Below are 6000 nucleotides of genomic sequence, written 5' to 3' on the forward strand. Positions count from 1 at the left end.
AGCCATTAAAGGCAACAAAGGGGATTAAAATGGCGGTAATGAGGTAGCAGAGGAAAAAAAAACATCCCACACACGGCTACAACCACCACCACCACCTACCTGCAACACAACATTAAGACTTAGTGCAGCTATTAAAAGCGCTTTAATACCTAGCTAAATATAACATCTCATATATATTGATATGTTAGTATGTTGTGGGTGGTGTTCCCACAGTATGTCAATATTGTACAGCAAAACCTGAAAAGGGATCCGCTGTTTCATGTTAATCTACACGAGCTAGATTTGCCTTTTTTGAGTCACTAAGCCAGCAACACTGAATACTGTCTTGCTACGTTTTGTTATTCTCTGCCAGACCTGGCCAAATGAGATGTGTTAAAAGGTCAAGTGACAAGCTTAACACTGTGTTAATGAGCAAGAGAATGGATGGGGAAACACTGTCTTCTCAGGGTACAATACGATAATACTATTCGAAGTAAACCTGGATATACGTTAGAGTCGGGAGTGCACAGCTTGGATAGCAGTATACCATAAATTTCAGGTGTATAAGCTCCACACATTAAATGTGGAGGAAAAACTGATTAGTCCTTATGAGATCAACATCATAAAGAGGCATCTTTTCTGTAAAGCACTTTGAATTACCCTGTGTATGAATTGTGATTCATAAATAAACGTGCTTTGCCCTATTATTTGATAGTGACCAATGATCGGCACAAGTCTAGTGCTTATGTCCCATCAAACAGAAGCATTAACATTACTGACACCTCGTGACCAGTGCTAAATATCATACCAAATATCATAACATCTTTCAATGCGTCTTCTGAATGCCTTATTTTTGTACTTTACTTCATTTAGTCATTTTTATGCTGGAATATGCAATTTAGACATACATAACATTTGCTTAATAGGTTTATTCAATGGTTGTTTGTCTATATGTGCCCTGTGATTGGCTGGCGACCAGTTCAGGGTGTACCCCGCCTCTTGCCCAAAGTCAGCTGGGATAGGCTTGAGGATAAGCGGCATAGACAATGGATGGATGGACATTAGCTTTATTCGACCACGACAAAGCACAATTTATTAAAATATTTTTGATATATATATATATATATATATTAGGGTGCATCAAATTTGAATGGGAAATTTTAAATTCATAATATCAATTTGGCTGGCATTCCATTTTTTTTCTAATGAACATAAAAATGTCTTTTGCAAAGTTTTGAGGAAATCCATTGAGATTTAGGGGTGCCACCTCGCACACAAACTTTTGTAAAATATCGTAAAATGTGCAATTTCTAGTCTAATTGCTAAAAAGTTGACCTGGAAATGTTGAGTACAATGAACTTATATTATATGACTACAAATCATTCAAATTGCAAAGACAAAACCACAAATTTGGTAGTAATATGTAATAGGAGTATAAATACCAACAAAAATAAAGATCACCTCAGAGTTCTTGAGCTGCATTCTTTGCTGACCTCGAATCTCCATGGCGACCATTGAACTGTTCACTTTATTCCACAAAAACAGATGTATGGTGGCACCCCTAAATAGTCATGTATTGGAAAAATATTTTGTATGTGTTGTTTCTACAAATATTGGAACACTTTTAGTACCCAGCCATATCAAAATTCAATAATTGTGTTTTTTGATGCACCCTAATATATATATATATATATATATATATATATATATATATATATATATATATATATATTTGTAAATACAAAATTTATAAATACATTTTGAGAGTGAAGCCTTAAAATTAGAACTGAATTCGAAGGGATTACCATACTGCTAGACAAGCTGTACACAAAGGACGCTGAAGTATAGCTAAGTTTCTTTTCTATCCTTGAGAAGATATACTGTCATAAAGTTAGCCTAGCCATTCTTGGGAGTTGGGTACATACTGTATATTTCCAAACACATTTTTTGTCCACTAATAGGTGTCGTAAAGTTTGGGATAATTTAGCAGAATTAAAAAAAAATTGAGAATGTGGACTTGGAAAAACAAAAGGTCACATTTGAATTTACAGAACACAGCATTTGAGGACACAGGCACTGTTGCACTGTTAAAAAGTGGAATAGGTCACATTTGTCTCTTTGTTATACCCATGACATTCTCTAACAAAGTAGTCGACCTTGAAGAAGAAACACGACTGACTTGGAGAGCGTGTGTTATTGATGAGAACCGATGGCCCTCGGTTGGGGACGTAGAATCCCTCGCCTGCTTTAGTACATTAACATGACATCAATTTGCTGCTGATTTGCATACAAATGGGCCACGTAACTGCACTATTAAATTCAACACCTATCATCAGTATTAGTACCAATAGTAGTGTGTTCATCCAGATCTGCTGACTGCAGCGCCCACCCGCTTGCCTCCAACCTGCCTCACCCTTTAAACAAGAGCAATTAACAATTTCAGCATAATTCATTATTCTGCAGGCCTCTCTTTTACTTTACAGCAAAGTACTAAAGTACTGCTTGCTATGCGGTATCCTGTGTTGGTGACGCTGTAGATATAAACCGGTGCTTCTGGGGGTGCTAATTTGCATAGTTGGCTATGGCCCTTGTGCATGTAATAGTAACAGAGGCTGTAGGAGGGAGGAATGCGGTTGTGGGAGAGAAGAAAGTAAAAGTACATGAAAAGCAAAACAAGTATATTTAGAAATACTAATTAACTATAGTCTGCTTCTTTTAGACTAGGGTTCGATTCCACCCTCGGCCAATCTCTCGCTCCGGTTTCCTCCCACATTCCAAAAACATGCTAGGTTAATTGGCGACTCCAAATTGTCCATAGGTATGAATGTGAGTGTGAATGGTTGTTTGTCTATATGTGCCCTGTGATTGGCTGGCCACCAGTCCAGGGTGTACCCCGCCTCTCGCCCCAAGACAGCTGAGAGAGGCTCCAGCATCCCCCGCAACCCTTGTGAGGAAAAGCAGTAGAAAATGAATGAATGTTGCTTCTTTTTGTTCATTTTTGTTGATTTTAAACGCTAGCCACCTCAAATGTGTGCATGACAGAGTATAAGTTAAGGTGTGACAAAAATGCCCTAAAAGTGTATTAATATAACTTAATCTTACTATAGTTTTGGAATTTCCTACACCCTGTACCGAGCTAATACAGTAATCCCTCCTTTATTGTGGTTAATTTGTTCCAGACTATAAGTGAAATTCATTGATAGAAAACCTAAATAGGATTTTTGCCATCATTAGAGCCTCTAGACATTAAATAACACCCCTATAGTCGTCTTCATATTACCCAATATAGTAGATATGATCCGAGGAAATAAGCCATTTAAAGACAAAAACATAAGACTCCTGCTGTGTCTTTCAATAAATGTCTTACGGGCATGTGGACAGGAAATGACGTTGGGAACAAGTACAGCCACAACAGTAGCTAGCCCCTGTTATGATGATGACTATTATCCTGTTATTATTGTGCCATTTATGGGGTAAGTTTAAAATAATTATTGGCGATCAAGTCTGGTGAATGGTACTACTGATAATTAGTGACAAGACTAGATAGTTAAACTTAAACTGCAGTTGTATTTTAGCTTTTTTTATGCTTAAATGCTTAGGGCTAAGAATACATACTATATGCTTAAATGTGCATTCTTTGAACTTATAATAGGACGTCAACCACAAAACAGCAGTCATTATTTTTTCTAAAACCTGTTATAGAGTGAGGGAACAGATGTGGTGAAAGTATATATCTTTATTCTACCATTGTTTCTGTAGCCTTACGTGAAAATTACTAGCGTAATAAACGTGCATTTCCAACTCACAGACACATGGAAAAGACACTTCCCCGTCCGTTGTCACTAGACCAGTGCGTGGTGCGTTCAGGTACACTCGGTACATTACAAATACATTTTTGTATGTGTGGTCTACATAAAAACACAAAGAACAAAACTACAAACAGACATTTTTTATCAGAGTAATGTACTGTATCTACAATGTGCTGCACTTAAATATGGTAAGTAATCCTACATAATACACCGACACACAAGAAAATTACGTGTTGTTATTGAACGCACCCCTTGTGGCTCATAATAAAAGGGTTAATGTGTGATTCAAATGTTCTGCTATTATTGGAGAGACTAGTGTGAGGCAAATAGATTTTCAGATGTCTACTTTTTTTTTAGCTTGAATTTAATTTTCTGTTCGTTGGGATCTCTAAATACATATTTAATACATGGTATATATAACTGTTATTAATTTATGTTTATAAAATACAGCAACATGTGCATGTTTCACATATAGTAGGATATGGTGATTGATTCATTTGAAAACTGACAACCCTGCTTTTTATTCCAAGTTTTTGAAAAAAGGGAAAGGACTACAAATATGTCTGCTGTTCTAGCATTTATTTAATGTTACTTCCTGTGTTACAGTAGTTAGGAATTTATTTAGGCTTAACATTCCTGGTACGAATGAAGCACAGCAGCTCCATTCTGTGAGTGAGGTGGGGGTCACCTAAGTTCCCCCCATGCTGTTGTACTTGTCAGCGTCCACAGAGCAAAAGGATGTCACAGCACAGTACCAGTCAAAAGTAGAGAAAGCCTTTCTTATGTTATTCAAGAAGGTGCGTTTGAACCCCTGACTGCTATAATGTTTGGTTCTGACTATTAATAGCAATAATTGAACACTGCACACTGTACCCACAGGGGTGGGTGTGGGGGGGCTTCCATGCATGACTGTGTGTGTGTGTACAAGTGTGTTTGAATGTTTTGGGGGTGCAGTCTATTTAGAGCTCAGCCTGTGGGAGATGCCTCAGTCGTAAGAGAGGGGCAGGAGGGCGTGGGAAGACCTCCATGCTGCCTCCTGTGTCAGTAGTGTGTGTGTGTGTGTGTTTCTTTATTGTCATGCACAAACCGTAAGTGAGTAATTCTGGTATATTATCCCTACTTGTGTTCTTTTACTCTTAAAACAAGGGTGTCCAAAGTGCGGCGAGCAGCTGATTTTTTTTAAATCGGCCCGCACTACATTCTAAAACTAGAGACGCATTTGAGAGATCGCAGACCTCCGCCAAGCAACATATCCCCCCCCCAAAAAAAAATTAATGTCATTTTATTACCATGGAGTTGAAATGTTAAAAAAATGTTAAGTTGCAAAATTATGAGACAAAAAACAAAATCAAAGTTGTAATTTATGGAACATTAGATTATATATAAAGTGTATATATATAAAGTAAGGAGATTGGGTAGACCTGGGTTCGATTCTCTGCTACGACATCTCTGTGTGGAGTTTGCAGTGTAGAATCAGAATCAGAATGCCCTTTGTCATTTTACATTAATATATGGCTGCACGGCGATCGAGTGGTTAGCACGCAGGCCTCACAGCTCGAAGACCTGAGTTCAATTCCATCTCTGTGTGGAGTTTGCATGTTCTCCCTGTGCATGCGTGGGTTTTCTCCAGGTACTCCGGTTTCCTCCCACATTCCAAAAACATGCTAGGTTAATTGGCGACTCCAAATTGTCCATAGGTATGAATGTGAGTGTGAATGGTTGTTTGTCTATATGTGCCCTGTGATTGGCTGGCGACCAGTCCAGAGTGTACCCCGCCTCACGCCTGAAGACAGCTGGGATAGGCTCCAGCACCTCCCACAACCCTTGTGAGGATAAGCAGTAGAAAATGAATAAAGTTAATATATGATGCTAAATTGAAAGTGTGGATTATCTAGACGCGGCTTGGAGAAACACCCCTAGTCTACTGGCCTTTAGCGGTAGCCTGCCGACCAGGCTAAAGGCTCCACTGTGACTCGGATTCCATCTGTTCATGGGTCATCTTATTAGTGGTGAGTACCTATACATTTTCTACTTTACATGTGTTTAATAAGTGTGTGAGGCATATTTCAGGTTTCAGGAATCTAAGCTAATAATTCTAACAGACACATTCATTACTCCTTTATTACAGTGGGCTTTAGAGCAGGGTGGTCAAAATTTTTATGTGTGAGCTTATTTTTCCTGAACTAAATTATATATATAATATATATAAAGT

Source organism: Doryrhamphus excisus, chromosome 18, assembly GCF_030265055.1.
Source record: "Doryrhamphus excisus isolate RoL2022-K1 chromosome 18, RoL_Dexc_1.0, whole genome shotgun sequence".
Classification (NCBI taxonomy): Eukaryota; Metazoa; Chordata; class Actinopteri; order Syngnathiformes; family Syngnathidae; genus Doryrhamphus; species Doryrhamphus excisus.